The 25,615-nt window shown below is 44.9% G+C and overlaps 1 protein-coding gene across 3 annotated transcripts in view; it reads left to right on the top strand.

Moving 5' to 3' along the window:
• Positions 1-274: 274 nt before the first annotated feature.
• ZNF865 (zinc finger protein 865) overlaps positions 275-25,615 on the top strand; it is a 41,715-nt gene continuing 16,374 nt past the window's right edge. The window contains exon 1 of one of the 3 annotated variants that reach the window (XM_086930454.1): positions 275-399. The gene's annotated coding sequence lies outside the window, so the exon portion shown is untranslated. Of the gene's footprint in view, positions 400-1,110; positions 1,219-25,615 lie in introns of those variants that run through there. The other 2 variants (XM_086930456.1, XM_086930455.1) reach the window with 2 other exon arrangements.

The following is a 25,615-nucleotide window of genomic DNA, read 5'->3' as shown; positions in this document are numbered from 1 at the left end:
TCCAACTCTAATGCGACACCTATAACATTTCCAGTGCTTGTTTTATTCACCAGAGGCCTCCCTGAACGCTTTTGGAGAAAAAAAATAGATCGCTAACAGCAGGGACACACAGGCGGACCACAGCAGCACGGTGCGGTCAACGGCACGTGTGGACTCATAGCCAATCAGCACTTCTGAATTTTGTGTGGTGCTGGCATTGGCTGAGAAGCACCAATGATCCAATCCTAGGGCGCTTTACACAGTAACAAGACGTCAGACTCACCGATTACTTCCAGTAAATGTTCTGCCTTGCTATCAAATGTTATACGACCCGGAACTACTAGATTTATGGACTAATTACATCCGTTAAAATATCAATAACGGACGACGGACATTAGGCTGGATTCACGGATGGTCCGTGTAAGTAGTGGACAGATGGTCACATTATAACAACTGATTCTTTAAAGGTGTTGATCCTGTTGTCACGCAGCGAGCGTGACTTGAGAGCTCTATTAGTGGTCCGACCAGCATCATTTGTTATAAATGTGGAAGGTTAGCCTGCTGTATTTTTGTGCAGCGCTCCTCGTGTGCTGGATGAATTATGAACTCCAATGTATGTTGATTTGATCGCTGCTGACCATTTGGTACAGACCATGGCTGGCTTTGGAATGACATCTTCCATTGGTGACCATAGAAATTACTGGCCGCCGGGGCTACCCCTAAGGCAAGTTTATGCTAAACGTCTATGGCAAAATCTCCTTCGTGAGGATACATTGTTTCTAAGTTAACCGCATTAAATAGGAAGGGTCTTTGTTACCATGAGTTTAGAGTGTGAATCGATTGGGAATCCGAAGGTATTGGCACTATCCGACACAGTTATTTTCATATGCTGGTCTGCTTGCCACGTACCTCTGACATGGAAGTGTCAGATGTAAAGTACGGTTACTACCGTCCTCACGCACTTGAGAAGCAGAGAGAGGCTCGGCAGCCACAGTAGCAAGTGACGATTCTGTGGGTTAAGCGGTCTGCAAGTGTCGCCGTCGACTCCAGACCAATCGAGGAAAACTGCAGTGATTGCAGATTGATGTCTGCTGGGAGATCTGGTGCTCGGGCCCCCCAGGCCTGCAGACTACCGCTGCGGATCGGGCCAGGAGGCCAGCCCCGATTGGTAGAACTTGACCGTTACTGTGCCGCCTTTACGCTGCCCTGCTTCGAATGAGACAGTTTGTGTGTGGGAAGGTAGGTTGTCTTGCTAGCAATTCTCCTAAGTTTCAGGTAAATGGTGAGGCTACTACTGAAAGGTGCCTCTGTTGGCGAGTCGAGCAGTTTAAATGCTTTGCTCTGTAATTTAGCTGATTAATGCAGAATGCTTTCCGGTGTATATTACTATGTATAAGTACCTAGGTGAACTGGTAATGGCATGGTTGGTAGTATTATGTAGGTGTCCTTGAGGGCAGCTGTGTGCAGACTTGTGCGTGCGACTACACTTCGCTTGTTTATCTGCCATTTTGTGCCTTAATACAACTAGCTAGACTACTAGGCCAAAAATAGTCATACATTTCCTTTGACCCCCAAGAGGGCTCCCGGGATGACAGAGGCCGATGTGTGTGATTTAGCAAATGGATGTTTGGATTTGGATTCTGCTTGATATGCAGAAAAGCCTGCACACAGTGGACGGTGTGGAGCCTTACGAGGAGAGATTTGACTAGCAGGCGACTCTCCCCAACATGTAGTATGTATCTCCAGGATGACTCCGGCAATGAATAACAACTGAAAATGGAGCGAGTGCTAGATGAGGGGAAAGAATTAAGATTTAGAAGTGAGATCACGCAGGAACAACTTATGCATACGAGTTGCATAAACTATGGTTACTGGCATAACAGAGACACTTGTGGAAACTAAGCTATCCATAGTCTTTGACAGGACAGAATTGTTGTTACTCATATTTACAGTTTACACGCACATGGCTCACTTGCTCAGTGGCTATTTCTGAACCGTCATTGCCAGACTTTTTAACGTCGGGAACTGTAATACTGTCCTTAACGGTCATGAGGAAATCATAAGTTACACTATAATAGCATGGTTATATCTATATTCCCTGATTTCCCTATAGTAGCTCAAGAAGTCAGGAGAGCCTTCGTGAATGCAAAAAAGAAACTACTGTAGTTATAGTTGTACCGTGTGCTCAGCTACCTGCCAAGATTAAGTATTAACCACACAAGGAAAGTGTGCATCTGATTGGAGATCCACTGACTGCATCCTCCTTCTTTAAGTCTACATTTAAGAATGAGCGTTTACCCCAGGAGACTGATTTGCACTCTGATGCCATGATTTCCCTCAGTGATTTCAACAACAATTGTTCATTAACGTCGACCCATGTATTGGGGTTGTGTTGGGGTTTTCCAGACTGTACTTGAAGCTGATGGGCTTGAGTTGTTCGGGACTCATTGTGTTAATTAACCTGTTCATTGTCTTATTGTTTGCCCGGACAGCTCTGTCAATTTTATGCAACTTTTCTAGGAGAGGTCTATAGATTTGGTATGGGAGATGGGTGTTATGGTCTGTTTTTGAGTCACCTGGGTGGTTGGGATGCCCTCTCTGCTCATGTCAACACCTTGCCTCAATTAAATGCAACAACTATGGATCCAGTGGTATCTCTACTCTGGGCTGAAGGTTCTAACTGAAAGACTTCCACAACTATCACTGGTGATGTTGGATATCCCTAATTTACTAATTGAGACGCCTATTTTGGGGGTCTTCATTAGTCAGTCATGGAGACCTCTATATTGGGCGTAGGTGCTTGATAATTTTAGTCTGTAATTAAAAGTGATCGCAAAGTATATCAGGCATCTGAGGGTTCAGTGTGATTGTTCCCTATACATTGCTCTGTAGATCGTCCTCACAGAGAAATTCAATTATCTTCATCTGCTATTAGATGCGTGTTGATAAAAGATGTGAGACTGTTGTCAGTTTTAGTTTTGAGTAATCTGGGAGGGAGTTTAGTGTACTTGTGATTTGGATTTTTTAGGATTCTGTATCCTGTGACAATGAAAGTTTTTGATCTGATGTAGTGCTTACATGATGAGGATTGAGCATTCTGAACGGACATGTGCACTGTCTCATTAGGCAGGGATTTCACTGATTAAGTCCACTAGTGCTGGGCGTGGTTGGATACACTCATTTCTTGGGTATACTAATTTCGGCAACAGTGGCTGCCCTAATAGTGCACTGTGCCTTGTTGGTTTTTGTTATTCTTCTGGCTTTAAAACTGTTAACTTGGTTGTGCTTGATCTTGTTGTTTTAAGTTGGTGCCTCAGTTTGAGCTGGTAGTGGATTGAGTTTCATTTGTTGTAACATGGCGTACAGCTCTGTAACATGTCTACAGATGGCACAATACAGGGGTGTGGAATTCCTATTGCTTGACACCCAGAACATATTGTTTGTGGTGAGGGGCTACATGCTTTTTATTCACTTTGTCCTTTGGATATATAGGCCCAGCTGCCTGAAGTAAAACTCTTTTTCTGCAAGTTTACAGTAAGGGTTTGCGAAAGGATTCGCTGCCACTAAAGCAATAGGTCATTTTTTAGATAAAGATGGTTTAAACCAGTGTATGTGATTAATTAATGCAAAGTTTACTACTGGGGCCATCACAGTAAGGACTTGCAGGGAGCTCAGCTTGCATTACTGACATCTGTTCCAGTACAAAAACTTGTACACATTTGCACATTTTTACTTTTCGAGGCCACTTAAAACACTTCCAGAATGCTCCCTGATTACATACTGCGGTCTGACAGGCCGCAAGACTGGATATTTGTTTAGCTTTAAAAATAAGAAGTACATAAAAAATTTCAAGCTGAATAACTCATTACCTCTACGTCCCTCGTCCTCGACCCAGTCATAACACATGAGGTATTCCACCGACAGGAAACAAAAGAGGAAACGCTTTTTAGACTCCACCCACCCTCCTGTCAGGTGCTAGAACGCACCTCACCACCAAAAGCAAATCCTGTTTTGTTTCCTGTCGGATGGAATTCTGATGGGGGACGCTTGGGTAGGTGCCGGGCACTTACCTGCTTCGCCTGTCCTGTGGTTTCCTCCTTTGCTGGGCATTGGGGGTGCTCATGGACCTCCGTGGGATGTGGACACCGGGCTGCTGGGCTTCCTGTGTTTCCTGGGTTGCTGGGGACCTGGGTTGCGGGGCCTCTCGGGTCCCCGGGGATTTTGTCTGTTTTCTTGCTGGGAGTGTCTCTGCATCTGTCCTTGGACCAGGCTGCCGGTTGGTGCTCCGGTTCTTCTTGTGCCCTGTGCCTTTGGTTTCTGGGCGCACCGCGCCTTCTCGCTCTCCGGACATTTCCGGGCTTGCCGTGTTGCTGTTTGCCGGAGCCCCGCCCCCTCAGTCCTAGCTCCGGAGGCTGGCGGCCGCTTGTTCTTCTTGGCTGTGTGGGCTCTCCCCCCTGGAGGGGGTGGGTGGGGGGGGGGGGGGGGGGGCCTGATTCTGCCTAGGAGCCCGTTTTTGAAGTATCGGCTGTTTGCGAGGGTTTTCGCATGGACGGCGGGGGCTGGAGTCTCCTTTCCATGTCGGGCGGCGGCCGTGGAGCCGGTTGGATTTCCTGCTCCGCATTGGCCTGTGCAGGCGCCTGGGTGGGCTCCGGGCTGCTTGGCTTTTGATGCTGTTCGGCTGCTGATGGTGATGTCATTGTTTGTGTGGAAGGATTCATTCGCAGTCCGTGGCTCGGCTCCTCCTTCCTACCTTCCTTCCTCCTCATCTTTCGGCCATTGGGTGAGTGTTTCCTTAAATGTTTGGCGGGATTCTACTGGTTTGTCATTCATCTCTGCGGCTTGTGGTACTTTTGGGTGTCTCAAGTCTGCTCTGCTAGCTGGTTGACTGTGCTGCTTTGTGATGGGGAAACACCACAGGAAGAGAAAGCATGTCTCTCCTGTTCGGTCTCCTTCTTCCTCCTCGGATAGTGAGGATTCTGCCCCTGCTGCTCGGAGTGCCAGTTTGGGTGACTCTAAGCGTCTGAAGCGCCTGATTTTGGAGACGCTGTCTGAGCTCAAGGCTTCCAGTAAGGTTGCTCTGAGGCTGCTGCTCCCCTGTATTCGGATATTTCTTCCTCTGCTTCCTCGGATGAGTCCACGTTGGTCTCAGTGGATCTGCAGGGCAAGTACATTTCCAAGGACCTGATGCCTGATCTTCTTGGTCATGTTAGGGAGAATATGGGTTACCCCGAGGTCTCTGTGCCGGGCTCCTCCCAGGATACTGTTCTGCCGCAGTTTCGAAAGCCTGTGTCTTCTTCCATGCCCATCCACTCCTTTGTCATGGATGTCCTCCTTAAGGAGTGGAAGGACTCGGATCGTATTTCTATGCCACGATTTTTGTCTAGACTTTATCCTTTGCAGGATATGGAGATTGCCCTGCCTGATTCGGTGCAGGTGGACTCCATTGTTGCTTCTCTGGTGGGTCGGCCCTCCATGGCAGATGATAATATCCTGAAGGATGGGGTTGATAAAAAGATGGACTCCGCTCTGAAGAAGTCCTATGCTGGTTCTCACCTGGCTCTTAGGTCGGGGGTCTATGGTGCGTATGTTGCGCAGTCTTTGCTGGCTGACTTCAAGACTTTGTTTTCTACTATGCAAGAGGGGGGCACTTGTCCGGAGTTGCTGGAATCTATGGAACGTCAGTCGGAGTTCCTTTCGGACATTGCCTTTGACTCGGTCAGGGCTTCAGCTCTGTCTTGTGGTTCCTCTGTTGCTGCCCGTCGGAACTTGCTTCTGCGAGGTTGGAAAACGGATGCTGCGCAGCGTTCTATGGCCTTGAGGTTGCCCTTTTCTGGTACTCATCTTTTTGGGGATTCCCTGGAGGACAAACTCCATAAGGTCTTCAAGGAGAGGAAGCATACATTGTCATTTCGTCATACTCCTTCTCAGAGGGGGTCCTCCTTCTCGAATGCCCGGTCTTTTCGCCAGCCTTCCAGATTTCAGCAGTCCTCGTTTAAGGGCCAGCGTGGTACTCGTAGGTCCTTTCCTAGGAGGTTCCAGATGAAGCCCCAGCCGGATGGTGGGTCTGGCGCTCCTCGCTCCTGACTACGCCGTTCCAGTGCCCGTTCTCGCTGGTGGTCAGCCCGCGGTTGGTGGGAGACTGCGGCTGTTCCAACAGGCTTGGCTGCTGACGACCTCGGACCAGTGGGTGCTGGATGTTCTTTCCCGGAGTTACCGTATAGAGTTCCTGTCTCCTTCTCCTCTATCGGGTGTGGTGGTGACCGCTTTGCCTTCGGACCCTGCTCGCCGTCTTGCGTTGCTGGAGGGTGTTCAATTACTGTTCGACAAACGGGCGATTGTCCCGGTTCCCCCCCTGGAACGTGGACTGGGGACGTATTCCGCTGTTTTTGTGGTTCCGAAGATCACGGGGGTTTGCTTGTTGTCATCAATCTTCGGGCCCTGAACTTATTTGTTCAGAAGATCCCATTCAAGATGGAGACGTTGCAGAAGGTGATTCCCCTGATCCAGGAAGGTTGGGTGTTCACGTCGCTGGATCTCCAGGATGCCTACCTGCATGTCCCGATGGTGTTGGAGGATCAGCGGTTCCTGCGCTTCTGCCTGGATGGTCGTCATTGGCAGTTCTGCGTCCTTCCTTTCGGTCTCCGGTCCGCCCCCAGGGTGTTCACCAAAGTGGTTGCTCCTTTGGTGGCTCATCTCCATCTCCTGGGGGTGTCCGTGTTTCCGTACCTGGACGATTGGCTGCTGCAGGCTCCGTCTCCAGAGGTCATGTCCCGCCGCCTTTCCTTGACCATGCGTACGCTCGAGGATCATGGCTTCCTTGTCAATCTGCCAAAGAGTCACCTGGACCCTGCTACTCGGAGGACCTTCATTGGGGCAGTATTCGACTCTGTGCTGGGCAAGGTCTTTCTCCTAGAGTCCCGGATTCTACGTCTTCAGTCTTTGCTGAGGAGGTTGCTTTCCAAGGTTTCGGCTCCTCTCCTGCAGTGGCTGGTGGTTCAGGGCCACATGTCTGCCACTGTGTTCACGGTGCCCTGGCCCAGGGTTCATATTCGGCCTCTGTTGTGGCATGTTCAGCGTTGGGTGCCCTTTCCTGTCCAGGACTTCTCGATTCCTGTTCCTGTGTCTCCGGAGTTGGTGTCTGCTCTCTAGTGGTGGCTGGATTCTTCAAATCTGACAAGGGGCATGTGGTTCCATCCTCCGCCCCCCTTGGTGTTGACGACGGATGCCAGCGCTTCCGGTTGGGGTGCGACTCTAGGCCCTTGGGCGGTGCAGGCACGTTGGCTTCCTTCGGAGTCACACCGTTCTTCGAATTGGAGGGAGCTGTCTGCGGTGGAGAGGGCTCTTCGCCTTTTCAAGGATCGTCTTCTGGGGTGCAACGTGTTGGTGAGGTCAGACAACACTGTGACCGTGGCCTACATCATCCACCAGGGCAGTACCCGCTGCCTTTCCCTGAACTTGGTGGCGTGTGCAATTGCGAATTGGGCCGAGTGTCATCTGGTGGCCCTTTCTGCTCAGCACATTCGGGGTGTGGACAACGTGGTTGCAGATTCCTTGAGTCGGCGGTTCCCGTCATCTCTCACCCTGTGTCCGTCCCCTCGGATTTTCAGGTTGCTGTGCCTGAGATTCGGGACTCCGGTGCTGGATCTGTTTGCCTCCCGGACCGATGCCCTGCTTCCCCTGTTCTACTCCAGGACTCCGGAGTCGGGGGCTTGGGGAGTGGATGCCTTGGCTGTCCTTTGGCCTCCTTGGTTCCTCTATGCATTCCCCCCCTTTCCTCTGATCCCTGCCTTCTTGCTGAAGGTTCAGCGGGTGGGGGCTCAGGTGGTGGCTGTTCTGCCTTATTACCCTCGCCGCTCCTGGTTTCCTCTACTGCTGAGTCTGGCGGTGGGCCCTCCGTGGATCCTGCCCTGCTACCCGTCTCCTCTGAGTTCCCCGTCTACCTCCCTGTTGGTTCCTCTCACCTTGGCGGTCTGGAGGTTGAACGGCTGTCTCTTGGTGTCCGGGGTTTGCCCGACCACCTCATCACTGTGATGCAGGCTTCTCGTCGGAAGTCCACTCTTTCCTCCTATTCCAAGCACTGGGTTTCCTTTTCCTCTTGGTGTGCTTCCCTGGGCCTGTCCCCTGCCTCCTGTGATGTTTCTTCTATTCTTCAGTTTTGTTTGCATGGCTTTCAAAAACACTATGCTTTGTCCACTTTGAAGGGTCAGTGGGCTGCTATCCGGGCCTTTCGGGATCCGGCTTCTCTTCTGCCTTCGGACGGGTTGTTGGTTTCCCGTCTGTTTCGGAGTTTCTCTCTTTCTGCTCCTTCTGTCCGCTCCCCGGTTCCTCCCTGAGATCTTTCTTTGGTTTTGGGTGCCTTGCAGTCCCCTCCCTTTGAGCCTTTGGAGTCCGTGGCCTTGAAGTTCCTGTCTTTCAAGGTGGCCTTTTTGGTCGCTGTTACATCTGCTCAGAGGTTGGGCGACCTTACGGCGTTGCGCTGTTCTTCCCCCTTCTTGAGGTTTATGGAGGACGCGGTGGTCCTTTCTTTGGACCCCGGGTTTTTGCCTAAAATTCGTTCACGTTTCCATTCCTCCCAGGAATTGATTCTTCCTTCTCTCTGTCCTTCTCCTTCCTCGCCTTCTGACATCTTGCTCCATTCTTTGGATGTGAGGTGTGCTTTGTCTATTTATGTTGCACGTTCTGCTGGGTTTCGGTCTTCTGACTCCCTCTTCGTTACATTTGGTTTGGCTGGTAGGGGTAAAACTGCCTCTCGCCTTACTTTGGGTCGTTGGATCAAGGCTGTGATCTCTTTGGCTTACCAGGGCTCTGGTTTGCCTTGCCCGTCTGGTGTTCAGGCGAGATCTACCAGGGGTGTGTCTGCTTCGTGGGCTGCTTTCCATGGAGTTCCCCTTGAGGAGATTTGTAGGGGGGGGACATGGGCGTCCGAGTCCACTTTTGTGCGACATTATCGCTTGAATTGTGCTCTGTCTGGCCGCCCTAATTTTGGTTCTGGTGTGTTGCAAGCTGTGGGGGTTCCCCCCCTGATTGATTCTGTTTGTTTCTGTTTATTATTAAACTCTGTCTTGCTGCACTCCTTTGTGTCTGTTCTGTTTTCTGTTTCTGGTGTGCCAAAGGCCTTTTTGGGGTTGCTTTGGTATGCCTCATGTGTTATGACTGGGTCGAGGATGAGGGACGTAGAGGTAATGCTTTGATTACTGGGGGTAATCCCCATTACTCTTAGTCCTACTCATCCTCGACCCAGTCATACAACCCGCCCGCCCTCCCTTTCCAGGCCTTTGGTGCTTGGTACATCAGGATTTGCTTCTGGTGGTGAGGTGTGTTATAGCACCCGACAGGAGGGTGGGTGGAGTCTAAAAAGCGTTTCCTGTTTTGTTTCCTGTCGGGTGGAATACCTCATGTGTTATGACTGGGTCGAGGACGAGTAGGACTAAGAGTAATGGGGATTACCCCCAGTAATCAAAGCATTTTGCTAAACTGTTGCACACGTTTAGGTACTATTACTCTGAGGCATCTTTTTCTGAAAATTTGTTTGAAGCATGTCTATATTTCTTTAAAAACAATGAGGGACAAACCCTGTTAAACCTTTGTAGTCAACATGAAAATAAGGTAGGTTACCAACTCTAAAAGAAAGGTACAAAAGTGCATCTGTAGATTTATGTCCTTGCGTTCGCGCAGATTTGCGACTTTCAGAAGTTCGCAAAAGTTTACCAAAGTATATCAGGAAACAGTGCTTATGGAAAACCTATATGGATTCCATTTTTGCATGATCACAGGTTCGAATTCCAGCGGATTTACTCAGCCTTTCTTCCTTTCAAGATCATGTGTACTGTTGAGTTGGGTAGCAGTAGTCATTTGTTATTTTAGGCTAGAGTCAAGGGACTCTAGGGTGAATGTGTGCTTTATAAATAGACATGCTCTGTTACATTATATTTGCTCTTGTGAATATCGGCTGATCAATTGCAAATTCACTTTTTCAACACCGCCTTTTTTCCCACCCTGGAAAGATTTCTACTCCTACACTTGTTAGAAGGACACGCTAAGCCTTTTCTATTGTGGGGGAGGTTTATGAATGCCCTTCAGCATGTACATAAGTGGGTATGCAAAGATTCACAGGGAATTCTAACATCGTGGATTTATTTCTTCCCGCCACGTTTGAGCCTTTATATGTAGATTTTCTGAAATGTGGGAAAATCATAGCCTTGATAGAATTCAAACTCTTATATAATATGACCATAGTCACTGTGCATGTCATCAGAGCGCAGATATGAGAACAATGCCATAATTTGTCATCTCATTTCTTGGTACCCAAAGGAAAAGTACATTTTCTTTTTAGAGGTATAGGAGATTTTTTACACATCACATCCCTGGAGCAATCTATATTATATAGAATTCAAAAACTCGGATTCTAATCTTGCAACGTGTTTGCACGATCCATTGGAAGATGGATCTGTGTATAGCAGCACCCTAAAGGCTAAACACAAAAGGTGTGGGCTCATCATCCCACAGTCATTAAAGGGCTAACAAACCACTTCACTCAAGGAAAGGTGCTCTCTATAACTTGTCTTAAACAATATTGCTACCAAGAGCACTTGAATTAACCTTAGTTTGGGATACGCAATTAGATCAAACACCATAAGGAGAGAACATGATATATGCGGAAGAGAATCCTTAACCCCTTCCATGCTCATGACGAGCTCAGCTCGTCATGCAATACAGCTGAGCTCGTCATCACCACACCCGTGTTTATTGCTGTCCAGCACAGCAGAGGAATCTCTCAAGCAGTGATGTGGTTGATTGAAAAGGCCCAAACATGATTCATGGAAGGAGAATGACATTGCTAAATTATGTTTTTTTAAAATTATATTTGATCTTTCTTAGGTTTATGTGCCCTTTTTGTAATCTTTATCCATTTGTATACCCCAAAGACTGAAGAGGTTAAATTCTCCCATGGTAGGGTAGCATCATCTCTTGTAATCTTGTCTGGGACAGTGGTGTGACAAAAGGCAATAATTCCACCAGTATCTCCTAGATATTATTCTAATGTGAATTTGTTATGTTACGGAAATTTGTTTAGTACATCTTCTGCCACTGAAGAGCTGTCGGGTTTGAGTGCCTCCAAAATGTATTATCACTGTGATCTAAATCTACTAACGACAATGAGAAGGACATCATGATACTCTCCTATTTTGCACGTGTGCTTTATTGAATGTGCTCTAGAATGTCCTTGATTACTGTGTGGTGTGACCTTATGTGAAATGCTATTGTAATGACGGGGACACCGTATTGCGTTTCATATCTATCTGTTGATTGTTTGTGAAGTGTTATGTCTAACTTACTTTCTAAGTTTAAAAAGTAAAATGTTATTAAAGAGATACAAAAGATACTCACTATGCATATAACCATAATGTTTAATGGAAAATTGAAAAAGGGGAAAAAAGGGGGTGAGGGGGTGGACGAAAAAGGACAGTAATCATATACCATCATGAAAAAACTAACAACTATATAACAATATTACAAAAGTCTAGGAATAAATAATGGCAAAACATGTAGAACTATTATTGATAAAAAGTAATTCATGGAGGTTTACTACTTCAATTCGAGAATTATGTAAACATGACTTGCGAGCAGAAAGATTTAAAAACAGGCTGGAGTGATCAGAACTCTATTATATATAAGAAATGATGTTTGGTTGGCATTAGATGCTCTAGAAGATTTCCTTATTTTATTCCAGATTTTGTTCCAAATTGGAATTGAAAATGCAGTTTGTAAATCAGTTTCCCAAGAACGCAACACCTCCATTTTGTCCCTAGTATCTGAAAAGGTAATCATATGTGTTTATAATTGAGATGAAGTAGGGGAGATATATAAAATCCTATTTATACTGGCTATTGGGAAAGAACATGTGTTATTTAGAAGGAAGTTCTTATATGAGGGTTGAACTACAGAGATTAAGACATAAACAAATCTGTTCGAGATTGAGAAAAATAAGCAGGGGAAAAGAAAGTATACTCTTGAAGTGTTAGGTTGCATAATTTCCAAGCATCAACAAGAAATCTTTGAAGTATTGTAGATTTAAAGTGGGAATGCATATGTGAGGATATGAATCTATCTTTAGAGCTTCTATCTATAAATGGATCAAAAACCATGTTACAGTCACCACCTACTAATAAATAATCATTGTTATAAGTCATCAATTTAGATAATACCTGTTGCCAAAAAGACTTATCTGCATATAGGTTAACATATAGGTTAACAATAGTTAAGGGAATTTTATAAACAAGTAAGGAAACTGAAATCCATCTACCCTCATCATCAGTATCCTGAGCAACGACTTGTATATCTAGATGCTGGTGACATAAAATTGCAACCCTATTACGTTTCCCTGAACTGGGAGATGCAAAAAGATTATTTTCCTCTATGGTGCATGTATTTCCTGGAACAAAACAATATCACTGTTTAAACTAGATATATGAGATAGAACCCAATGCGTTTTATAGGGGAGCCTAAACCTTGAACATTCCAAGAAAAAAATCTTAAAACTAGCTACAATACAGTAATGAATTCAAAACTTTAAAACAAGCAATAATAACAATTAAAATGTTAGAACAGAATACATATAATGAGCTATAACTATGAAACTGTAATTACATAGAAAAATAGATAGTAAATGAGAAATAAAATGTAATTGTAGAAAAAGAAAAAAAAGAAAAGAATAGAAAAAGTAGAAAAATGGTGTAAAGTAAAGAAGAAAAATAAAAAAATTGACTTGATAAGAAAAATCTGAGAAACAAGACCGAAGAGAAGAACGAATAAGAAAATAAACGAGGAAGAAAAAGTCAAAAGCCATGTACAAAATAGAAAAAATGACATACCAATAAACATACACAAAGATCAAGGGTGGTGAAGCCACATAAGGAAACGACACAACCAAACTCAGGGCGGAAATGGGAGGGAGGAAGTACACCATCCAGATGGATGAGGAGTCATATTAAGTAACTATAAAAACAGCAGCTATCAAAAGAAAAACATGTTATCTAATACCCTATACACATGACAAGCAACAGAAATGATGCTCAAAATTATAACATTCAATCAAATGGCAAATCTGGCAATTTCTATATTCTGCTGCCTCTAATATCCAGAAAACACTGTAGTTGACTAGGATCCTCATAGTTCGTAGTTTTGTTTTTATAAATAACTTTGTGTAAGTGTAGCGTTGTGTTTGTTGAAAGAGATACTGCACCCTGTTCTGACTCTGCCATAGTCTCCTGAAGAACGCTGAAAGGATTATAGTCCACCAAAGATGTAGGAGTAGAAGAGGTGTTAACAGGTCAACAAACAAGCCTTGACCTCCCCATGCACAAAACAGCAAGAAACAGCGAGCTCTTTATGTTAAAGCTATGTATCTTGAAAAAGGCGCAATATCATAGAATTTTTTTTCCTCATCTCTTTAATAAGGCAAAACTTAAAGCAGGACTGATGCAAGGGTCACAAACTTGTGTGACAATTAATGCTTCATAACTTCAAAGAACCCACATAGGAGGAACAGTATGCATTTGAAATTGCCACTGAGGAGGAAATTAATAAATAAATCTTACAAAAATGAAATTGCTGACTTGTTGCTCACGACAAGTATCCTGGTATAATTGATAGCATAGAAATGTATGTAGAATGATATTGCATGTCCAAAAGCATCTCCATCGCTAAGGGCGAGTTCTGTGAGGAAACGTACCACCCAAAGAAAAACAAAATCGCGGTTCCCGGCTTACCAAAAGGGAATTTCAGCGGCCTCAAATGACACCAGGAAACTTCATGGCTGTGAGCACTCTGTTTGGAAGTTGCCAAGGGAGTATGTCCAGCAGGAGGGAGCACGACCCTCCTGAGTCTCTGCGGAGCCTTCTCAGAAGGCGGCCATCCTCATCGGCGTCAAGCCTGTCTAACTTGCTCCCATTAGAAAGAGAGCCCATTAGAAAGTACTGTATGTTTTCATAAGACTTGAAAAATTGAATGAGTGAGTAAAGTGTGCCTGTAAAGTCATTTGGTGAAAAGATCTGCACACAGAAGCGGCCAGAGAGTATCTGTTCAGAAATTCCCTTTTCCTATCTCACTTTTTCTGAACCTGCATGCTTCTTTGCAAGCTGAAACATGGGCCATACTTCCAATTATTTTCCAATTCTTTGACACTTTTGACAGACAGTCCACTACATGAGACACTCATGTATTTTACTTGATTTGGTGAGTTAAACCTGTTACTCATTCACAGAGGAAGAGCTAATAGTAAGACATTTTATGGCAACATGCATGCAAACCCCAGAAGACTCCTCTCATTTTAGGCTGTATGTACCTCAAAAACCATATAAAGGGCGGTGTGATTATCCGGAGCACAGCTCGTGTGTTTCTGTGGGTTTGAAGGTTGGGAGTAAACACTTCCATCTCAGTTACGTTTTCACCCAGTTCCCTGCCCAGTCACTCTATGTAAGGCCTGTTCTTGAATAATTCATTCATTTAGTACGTGTGGCGATGATGAGCACTCAAGAACATAGGCTTAGAAGTAAGCAATGGTCTAACACAAATGACAACACATATACGCAATAACTAGACGGAACTATTTCTTTCACAAGGAATAGTTCCTGTGTTCACACATTGAGAAGTCGACTATTTAAAACCGAGAACGCAATGAAATCCAGAAAGCCAAATATAAACCCAGACACAATTATAAAACTTATAGGGTAAGGTAAAACAGTTCAAATAACATTAGGGCCTATTTCCGGGACAGTGTATCCTACTTTGGATTTGGCAGAAGGTATGGGAGAGGGAAGATTGATAGTTTTCTAATTTCCTTGAGAATTGTCATAGGAGATACCAAAATTCACAGCTGTACCTCAACAACGATCTTTGGGAAGTTGAGATTTTGGGGTGTTGGAGAAACGAATGAGACCTGGAGCACCCAGTGGTCCCATCAGTTCTTCATTTAAATCTGCATATATCTTTTTGAGTCTGAATATCAAGGTTCCCGTCCTTCACACACATCTGAGGGGCTGTCTAAGTCTTGATACTAAGGTATATGCACACTTACAAAGGTTCCTTTTAGCAAACATTTGCTGTATGCATTCTATAACCTAACAGGGTAGGAGTTAGTGACAACTGTAGGTATTTTGTAAAATTTCCAAAAGTAGTAATTTTCCACCCAAAAAATCTGGTTTGCAGATTTGAACCGACTCAGACTATGGCCCGTGTGAAAGACTCAAAACCTCTATGTACATAGGGGTTTTTAATGGGCAAATATATACCCAGAAATTCAGAGATTGTATGGGGAGGGTCAGGGAAGACCATTCCGCCACACGCACAGTATCAGAATGCTCTCGGCAGATCGTTGAATCTCTTGATACAAAAATGTCCTTCAATATATCCTACTTAAGTAACACGATACTCGAGTCTCTGAGAATGCTTAGTATCTCGAGACAACCTTTACATGTGCTTCAGTCTCTAGCACTTGCTGTATGACAGTTGGGTCAGGGTGCTATTTCCATCCATTATGAGTAGTTTTGTTTATTTCTATATGGGCAAGACACATGCACATTTGGGTATGGGAAAGGTAGCTCCGTTATTTGCTGGGTGGTAAGGTTTTCTCTGGGAGGTTTGGTAGGCGTCCACACCAGGGGTTTCATTAAAAAGTTCAGTACCCTTGATCGTAGAATTGCCATAGATACTCCTTCCCCTCACATCTAAAAGAGGCAAGAGGTTTCCTAATACAGTAACAGGGGTACACACAGGCAGTGCTTAATTTGTAAAATATGAAGTGCAGGTGCTCAAATGTTTGTTGGCGACCACACCTACTTTTCTCCAGCTCCACCCATTTTCGCCACTGGCTCCGCCCACTTTATTAGCTCCCCACATCCTCAACTGGCACTGCTAAAAGTCAGATGTAATATGAGGTACAAACACCTGTAAGTAACAATTCAGGGAAAGGGTGGAAACACTAACAGGACTATTGCACCGACGAGAGGGTAAAATAAAAACGTGTGTGCACTAGAGGAAGTAGTGATGCCGAGGCATATACATGTATTAAGTAGAAGGGCGGGGGGGCTGCTGTAGTAAATACATAATATTACACTAAGAGACATCGGGTGAAGTACAACAAACGGGAAATAAGGACATGCTAAAAAACTGTGGACCAACAGCACCATTGAAACGTACCAGAACATTAAGCATACTGTCTCAAGAGTGCAGTAACCATTACTTCCCCGTCCCAAGTTTCACAGCAGACCTGTCCCTCCCCCACCCAGACAAATGAGTAGCTTACTAATGCGTTAATGATCGGCAAATTGCTGCTCTCCATGTACAATGTGGCCGGTGTCTCCCTCCGACCCCCACCCCCAGCACACACCGTGTCCCGGGAATGTCATCTAAAAGCAATTGTACTTCACTGTACTCTGCTAAAGAGGGCTGAGCGGGTTCTGACACAGCTGCGGCTTGCCCCCGTGCTGCATAATGGAATGCAGATAGCCAGGAATGAGGTGCATCGGCAGAGCTATCATTTGGACGTAAGACAGGAATATCCAGGGCAAGACACCAGGAAGACACGGTTAAGGCGACTAGGCAGAGCGCTGCACGTGCAATTTATGCACTATGAGAGTTGTAGAGCACATGGTAGAAAGTTTGTTTTCATGAGTCTTTGTATTGGACTTTTGAGCATGTAGTTGTATGGTTTTGCATGGGGCACAATTTTAGGTATGCTGTGTATGTTTTTGATTCAGTTGGCAGCATGGAGTTCTTTGCACAGTAAAAAATGATTTTGCATGGAGCACATTAGGTTTTCACTAATCACGAGTTTGTCATTTTATTCATTTTTAACTTTGGCGAAGGTCTGTAAGTGATTACGTTTGGGATTGCACATTATCCACGGGGTGATTTAGGGCCTAATTGCGCATTAGCGGAAGACACAGGTTATCTGGGTACTGATATGCTTTTTTTTTTTATACATTACAGTTACTTCTGAATTTAGTAATGGAATAAACCGAGGGCCTCTGGGGCAGGGTGGAGGTACATTGGTGGGTCTAAGCTTGGACACTAAAATAACGCGGCAGAGCAGACAAGAAGTGGGGGGCACAGGCAGCTCTGTGTGTAGTTTCCTGATTAGAAAAGGGTGCCTGGGGGCAAAGATTGAGGTGCATTGGAGCAAATTGGTCGCCAGTGGCAATTTAACGGTGACCGTGAAAGGAGCCTGTGAGCGCTGTGTATGCGGCCAGCACTGCGTTAGAGGGGGTGGGGAAGAGGGTCGTTGTAAAGGTGCATTATTACCCACGCTGAGTGTAGTCTCCAGTGCGCTGGTAGGAAGGATCCCTGTGATCGGTGATTGGTAGAGCCGTGTATGGATAGAAACCTCAGCACTCACCATCAGTAGTTGCCCTCAATGGCCTCCATCATCCAGCGTGAAGCTGATTCTCATACCACTGCGCAGAGTAGGGAAGCAGCACCCTCGGGATGTGAAGCCTGGAGGCCCAACAGTGCCAGGAAGAGCAGCGGGAGCAGTAACATTGGAAACCAGCGATGTGGCGTGCTGCATGGCGGGCCATACTGCTCTCAGTGACGGAGACACACAGAGAAAGCCCAGGAGCCCCTCAGCCACCCAGAGAAGCAGCCAACTGTTCAGCCTCAAACCCACGATCTTCGGAGCCCTCAGCCCTGTGCAGCCGAGTCTTGAAAAGGCACAGGAAACAGGATATGGAAGGTGCTGCACCTTGCACTTGCCCCGCTTCTTACAGTGGTTGCTCCCGGGGCTTGCAAGGGCAGTCCGGTGGCACCGTGGCAGACAGGGTTCAGGATTAGAGGTGCAGGCCGGGGGCCACGGTATAATTTATTTTCAAATGTTCCCTCTAGAAATAAAAATGCCCGCCTATTTCCGCTATCGGATTGACGTCAGGATCACTGTAGGGGCAGGAGGCAGAAGCAGAGAGGCGGGCGGGCGGAAGTTAGAGAATGGGGGGAGGTGCCTTTTCCGGAAGGCTGACCTGCTCCGGGGGCTGCGCAGCTTTTCAAGCAGGAGGGAAAAGGGACGTGATTAGAGCCAGCAGCCAGGGAGAACAATGTATTTTCATTATTAGCCTTAGGCAGGAGCATGGATATGCACGGCTCAGCTGTGTGCTCCCGGGCAGTCCCAGTGGCGGAATGTGCCTCATAATAAAGCATGCGCCTATGCCGCATCCAAATTGAATTTTTTTACGCCGTTTTCCTGTGTGAACATAAAGAGGTCAAAATGGAGTGTAGACCCGGCCCTAAGAAATAAGTGCCGGTGCTAAGCACCGGAAAGCTCCGGCACAAATTAAGCACTGCACACAGGGTACCCCTTTGTCGGAGCAAAGCTTGCTGTTGTGGTGAGGAATATTTACAAAAAAGTTTCCTCAAGTGTACTCTTAGATTGTCGAGTTCATGATTAGTGTAAGAGGTAGGAAACGCAGCTTGTTAGAAAAGTTTGGAAGGGGCTTTCTGGTACAGATTTCCTTTCCCAGTGAGGATATAACCAAGTATGACTTAAACCAGCTCTTCTGCCTAGATCTATTGATTTGAACTTGTGACACTTTCACATCCAAGGGGTGATATATGTTAAACCAAATGTGTTGCTTCGAATGGATTGGCCAAGAGGTTTAGTGGCCGAAAGACGTGTTTGCTGTGATACTCCCAATAAAACAAGGATGATTCTGACACTCTAAGAATCATCCTTGACCACGGGGACAGGGGTTAAATAAACGGATGATTATAACCCATCAAATAGAATCTTTTGATTGACTATAAAGCAATTATTATATAAAAATATTCTAGAGAGCTCGCCTTAGTCAACTATATACTAGCCTCAATTTGGAGCTGTGATAAGAAGGGTACAGCGAGGGCCGATTTTTAAATTCAAACAAAAACCACCAGACTGTTTCTTCCTTTGCATAGACTCCAACAAGAAGACGCCTTCGTGAGGAGGTTTCTCTTTATGCAGACACCGGAAATTTTGCATCTATCCAGTGGGTTACTTATTCCAAAAGACTTACGATAGGATTTAGGAACAGACGTTGCACAGCGCACTACACTAAATTGGGTTATGCTGGTTCTTCTTTCTGGAGAAATAGATTGCCCATTACGATTAGATAATTATTTGTTTTCCATTTACTTTTGTCTTCACATTTATACACCTCTTTCCCATTCCTCTTTGACCAACCTGAGTCTGCCGGCACCTTTTTGTGTTTTGCAATCTATTTTTATATTTACCAATTCTTTTTAATGTGACTGTTTGGGCGTTTGGTCAACAAAGGCACTAAGCATACAATACACCACATGCTCATCAGTGGGAACACTGCAGTACAAAACACTAGAGCATAAAAAACATCCATAGATCTTACAAGAACCAGCGGAGTACTAGCTGTAATCCATACCATGCCATCCCTGACCCCACACAATACAAAACCGGCTCCACATTCAACCATGCAGAACTCCTCACCACCCACTTTTCTTTCTCAGCCTTCCTGACAAACAGCCACCTTCCAACTAATCTGTAAACTTAAATTGAAGAATTCAAAGCCCTCATCATCACTGCAGCCTTAAACAACTCTGTCTTTCTCTTTTTTTTTTTTATCCAGAAATTCTTATATCTATTTGGGAAGTGAAACAAATTGACTGTTTGGGTTTTCTGAGCCTTTGGCTTGCTTGAGTTGAGTGGCCTGAGCATCACATGAGCCCGAGTACAAGAAGTGCAAAGCTATATCAGAGACACCAAAAAAATTTCACTTTCCCAGCAACACGCACAAATCAAAATTCTCGGTTCGTCAGAATCGAATACAAGGGTTCACATTTTCCTCATAAGATTGTCAATGGTGCAATCCAAAACTCTCTCTAGTGGCTGTCAAGAGCTTACATTCTGAATGACCATCAGAGGAAGCCGCAGGAAGCACTCTTCGATTTGGGTTGGAAACTTTATCCTCTTTGACCCCTTTAGAATAAGGGGATCATTCTATTGCTAGGAATTCCCATATGTCCCCAGTGAGCAGTGTTGATCAGAGACTGGCGTGAGCTCCTGAACTCACCGTTCCAGGACAGGAGCAGCAGGAAACAGTGACTGGTGAACACCCATCGCTCTCCGCGGTCACCACTGTCAAGCGATAGGCAACACCTACTACAGGACCTCCGACGACTAGGAGACTGCCTAGTATGCAGTACTAAAGCACTGCATACTAAACACCCCAAACTTCAAACAGCACCCTTGAAGTTATATAAATAAAAAGAAGCACCCTCAACTCTGCATTCACTGCAGTGTCGATCTTTGTCTATTTCCCACTCCTACAAGTTGACTAATCTAATTATACAGCTTTGCGATCTCCAGTATATGGCACCCCCTTGGTCAATACAAGCCAATGGAAGATATTACTATAGCCTTATAGCCCGCCGTAGTGGGCTACACCGGCTATTAAAGGCCCGCCGCACCGTTAAAGGCCCGAGCCGAAGGCAAGGGACTTTAACAAAGCAGCAGGACTTTAATAGATGGTATAGCTCTGCTACGAAGCGCTATGAGGCTATTATAGCCACTAGAGGGCAGAATGTTCTAACAAATTAAACAAAACCTTCAGGGAGCGCGAGGTGATTGAAATCTCCTCAGGCTCCCTGAAGCCATTGTTCACACCAGAGCTGTGAACAAAGAAACATTGGAATGTTGGAGCTCTGGGCTGATACCAACCATTATAAGCCTTTAGCTACTCCATTGTTTTCAAAGGAGCTTCCAACATTCCAATGTTCCAATAAATCTTCCAGGAATTTCTTGAAGCCGTCTAGGAAGACATAATTAGCCCACATGCCCCCTCCTCAAACCCCATAACATTCAATTCCTAAGTTGCCACTTCGAACCTCACACTGCAAGGCCGCAGAGTAATGAATATTATCCCAGAATACATACACATTCTGAACCTTAATAAAACGCAAATTGGCGCTGGCAAGGACTCACAGAGAGTGAATTATGACTTGTTAGGTATTTAATATATCTGATAGTTATTAAATTCTTTAAATACCTCAACCTTTGTTAAAGTTCAGCAGGTCAAACCTACCAAAATGTAACAGGGTAAAAACATTCAGTATTTATCTTATCATGCAGATTTTACTGCGTTAAGAACCAAAATCTGCATGTTATTCCCTCAAATCGTAATAGGTGTTATTTATCGCACCAGATAAATAGCATATCCCCTGGTATCGTTATTTATCAGGTGCGATAAATAGCATCTAAACAAGTAATCCGGGCACTTCACAACTATTCAGATGTCTTCTGAACATGTGCACGTTAAATGAATATTCAACTTGAGTCATCTATTTTAGGAAAAAGAGGTAAAGACGGGTTAGAAAGTGGTGTGGTGGGGGAACAAATATGAAAATTAAGCGTGAAGCAGGAGAGAAAAAAGAGGGGGACAGTGGGAAGGAATCAGAAGGGAAGGAGAGGCAGAGAATACTGATGGAATGAGACTAGTAGAGCTTTAGAAAAAGACAATGGAGGTATGTAAAGGAGTGGAGAAGTGTTGGCAACAGAGCAACATCGATTAAGTGAACAATGGATTAACGGAGGAGGAAGGTAGGAAGAAATGGAAATGGTGTGTGGATGAGCGAGATGACCGGAAGCATGGTAGGGGGAAGATGATGGGAGAAACAGAGATATAGTTGGATTTGGTAAAGCCTAGAGAGGTAGGGAAGCCGACCGAAAGAGTAACTGAGTAACCGGGAGTAAGGGGAGACGTGACCGAACAAGAGACACCAAGCCCACTCAATAGGTGTTTTATAGAATTAATGTATTCCTATTCTTTCTCAACCTCCAAGCGCATTTGACCATTCCGTATAGAACTAGAACAAATCAGTAATTCCTTTTAGATCTTGGGGTTCTTCGCGTTCATCTATTTATATCCACATGTTTTGTTTGGCGTCGTTACCCTTGGGGAAAACATAAAGACAAGGCTATTAATAACCATGTTCCTTATCTATCGAGCCTCCACCTATTCACCTCCATGTGGGAAAGTAAGTACGCGAGTGTCAAAGCCAAAAATACCTCAATTCTCCTTTTCAATGTGTGACATTGTCAGGAAAAGTCTGACTCTACCATACAGTGCCGAAACACAGTCTATACATGTGTGCTCCATCCGATGAGAGGAATAAGTGCCATTAATGATGTTACGTCCAGGTACGTGTACCAATCTGGTGTTTAGTCAGTATACAACCCCCAGGGAAATACTGATTTCATTACAAGACCAGAGGCTACCATTATGCAAATACTTTTATTTGCTGTCCATATGCAGCACTTTAAAGAATGTTATTACATCACAATACACAGAACATTAGTAACACGACAACTAGGCTGTGCAGGCTCCCATCTTCCTCTTTTGTTCGCTGCTCTGACACAGCTAAGTACTCTTTCTATTAGTGGTTTATTTCCCCTTAGTTGGGATCTGCCTTGACTTGTTTTTGCTTGCGGTTTGATTATTTACTTACTATTATACCATTTTAAAAATTTATATTCGGACTTCACGTTTTTTAAGACCTTATTTCTTGATGTATGTATGTTAACTCCTCTTTCCTTACAGCACTCACCTGTCCAATTTATGGCGGGGATTATCTTCTTTTACTTATGTTTTCCTTAAGCAATCGCTTTTTGTGAGCTTATTCCTTCAGGTAAGTTTCTTTCCTTTGCCTGGTCCACTCAACGAGCAATAGTGGTATTTGTTTGCTTAAGCAAAGCGGACAAGAAAGTGTTTATTTTTTAAGCAAACGCTATTTAATCAAAAACAAAAAAAAGGAAATATCCAAGGGAAATATTTCTAACGAACGAAGTTTGTGGCTCTTTGACTCCCGCACCTCCTAGAAACTTGCTAGGAGACGCGATAGCGTGCCTCATTCGTGCGCACTCTTGCGCATTACGTAGTGCTTCCTTGCCTCGGCGTCTGGTTTCCTGTGGTTACGCTCGTCTCGAGAGCATAACGGAGCCTTTCGCCGAGCTGAAGCCTCTTTCCCTGATTTTCATTCATATCATTTGATGTAAGATCGCCACCTAGTGGCTCCTTGAAATCGCTGAAGGCAGCAACTTTCAAAGCCTCATCCGGCAAGTCTGTGTGGTAAGGCCTCTCTGTGGGGTTTAACCCTCATAAAGGCATTGTTTGTTAAGCCTCATGTAGGCATTTCTTTTTACCTGAAACCTCATATAGGCATTTAATCGATTAAGCCTCATTTAGTTTGTTTTTTATTGAATAAGCCTCATAAAGGCATTTTAAGGATACCTTATCTACCTGAACTTGCTTTATATTTATTATGGAACCTGATGCAAATGTCCCCCAGCACTCCACTACGAAGCTTTTGGGCGACGACATCAAGAGGCTTTTTGGGGAAGAACTTAAATTTTTCATCAGAGATGCAGTTGACGCTGCTCTCTCTAAGAGGAAGAGGGTTTCCCCTCCTGAGGAGATCTATTTCTCTCTTTCAGATGGGGAATCCCCCTCCACCTCTGGACCCCAAAAAAGGGGTAAGGTACTCCAGAAAAAGAAACCTACATTAGAGGTATTCACCGATGCGGTGGAATTTGCTAGCCCTTGCGCTACAAGAGATGATGGTGCTACCTGCAGCACAATAGACAGACCTCAATTCCTTGGGGCAGAAAGAAGGGGTTCCCATGGCGGCATTATAGAAAGTGGTACCCTTTACGGGACAAATGATTCTAATAATGATTTTAGTATCCAGACCACAGACTATGAGGACTTGGATGAGTTTATTTTTGACCCCCAAGATACATTTGAGGACCTCGATGAGGATTTAGACCATCCCTCCACCTAATCCTTATCTGTTAAAGACCCTTTCAGAGGGGAAATGTTTAACCCTACCACCATTCACCATCCTCGCAGCACCGAATGGTGGCCTATGGACCGCGTTGGTAAATACTTAACCCAATGGATCAGGAAACCCCTCGATACAAATACCCGCAACCTACTGCAGAATGAGTGCCCTCGACCCTCCTCGGAGGACAAGATCTGCAGCACCCCCAACCTTGATCCTGAGCTTATCATCTTCCTTTTTAAGTCAGGAAGGGACCCTAGGAATGGAATTGAAAAATGTCTCAAGCAAGCTCAAGACAAGCTTCTCAACGTAATGGGTCCACTATCAAAACTTTTGGATATGACTGAGGAGGCAAGATCCAACAATACCCCAATAGATGTTGAACTTACGAGACTGGTCACGCGCAATATGTCTTATTAGCACCGCAAATGCAAATCTAATCACGGAACGCAGAAAGGCTGTTCTGCTCAGAATGAACCCCAAGCTTGTGGACCTTTCCACTAAAGAAGATATGTGCAATACAAAAGGTATCTTGTTTGGCGACAATTTTGTTAAATCCTTGGGTAAGTATGTCTCCACTTTCAGCGCCTTCAGTAAGGCACAGTCTAATATGCAGTGAGTTTTTGGTGGCGGGCACTTTTTGGAAGGGCTGACAGGAGGGGACAGCCTGTCAGCCGTTCCTCTTTCAGATCCCAATTTAGTCCTCATGAAAATTCAAAGTTAGTAGAGACCGAGATTTCCCAAATGTTAGACAAGGGAGCTATTATAAAAGTTCCCCTGTCAAAATTGTCCAAAAGTTTTTTAAGTACTATCTTTCTTGTCAAAAAGAAAGGCAGGGGATTGCGACCTGTCATAAATTTAAAACATACAGACAATTCAAGATGGAGGGTATCCATCTTTTGAGGGACATTTTACAAGCCAAGGACTGGCTGGTAAAGTTGGATCTGAAAGGTGCCTACTTTACCATACCCATGCACGAGGAGTGTCGCAAGTACCTTCGCTTTACTTGGAAGGGAACTCTGTACCAGTTCGAGTGACTTCCCTTCGGCCTATCATCAGCCCCTAGCTTCACCAAGGTTGTTCGACCAGTAGTCCGTTATCTCAGACAGAGAGGGATTCATCTAATAATTTATCTAGACGATATTCTCATCATGTCTCAAGAAAATTCAGAAATCTTGAAACTCTTAGATATGACTATGAACCTTCTTCGAGACTTGGGTTTCATCATAAATTTAGAGAAATCCATTTTGTCCCCGGCACAAGAAATAGAATTCCTTGGTTTCCAAGTCAACGCTATCCTGTCCAACCTAATCCTTCCCCACCAAAAGGTTACCAAAATAAAAAACTTGCCTCCCTTTTTCTTTCCGAATCCATCTGTCTGAAAGACATAGCCAGGGTTCTAGGTCTCCTCTCCTCCTCTATCCAGGTCATCTCTCCAGGTCCTCTTCATTACAGGGTTTTACAAAGACTAAAAGCTCTGGGCCTGAGGAAAGGCCTCTGGTACGTATACTTCCTTCCCCTTTCGGAAGACGCTCGAGTGGATCTTCATTGGTAGTAAAACAACCTCCAAGCCTGGAACGGGAAAGCTATTTTCGGAAACGTTCCAGATTTTACCTTAGAATCAGATGCGTGCAACCATGGCTGGGGTGCTCGCCTAAACAATCGAGAGACCAAGGGGAGGTGGTCCTTAATAGAACAATCCCTTCACATAAATTCTCTAGAAATGTTAGCAGATTTGAATACCCTTATGAGCTTCAAAGAGCTACTAAAGAACTCGAATACCCTAATCCGCTTGGACAACTTC

The sequence above is a fragment of the Lissotriton vulgaris genome, chromosome 7 (genome assembly GCF_964263255.1).
Source record: "Lissotriton vulgaris chromosome 7, aLisVul1.2, whole genome shotgun sequence".
In the NCBI taxonomy this organism is placed as follows: Eukaryota; Metazoa; Chordata; class Amphibia; order Caudata; family Salamandridae; genus Lissotriton; species Lissotriton vulgaris.
This window is presented reverse-complemented; position numbering and strand designations above follow the sequence as displayed.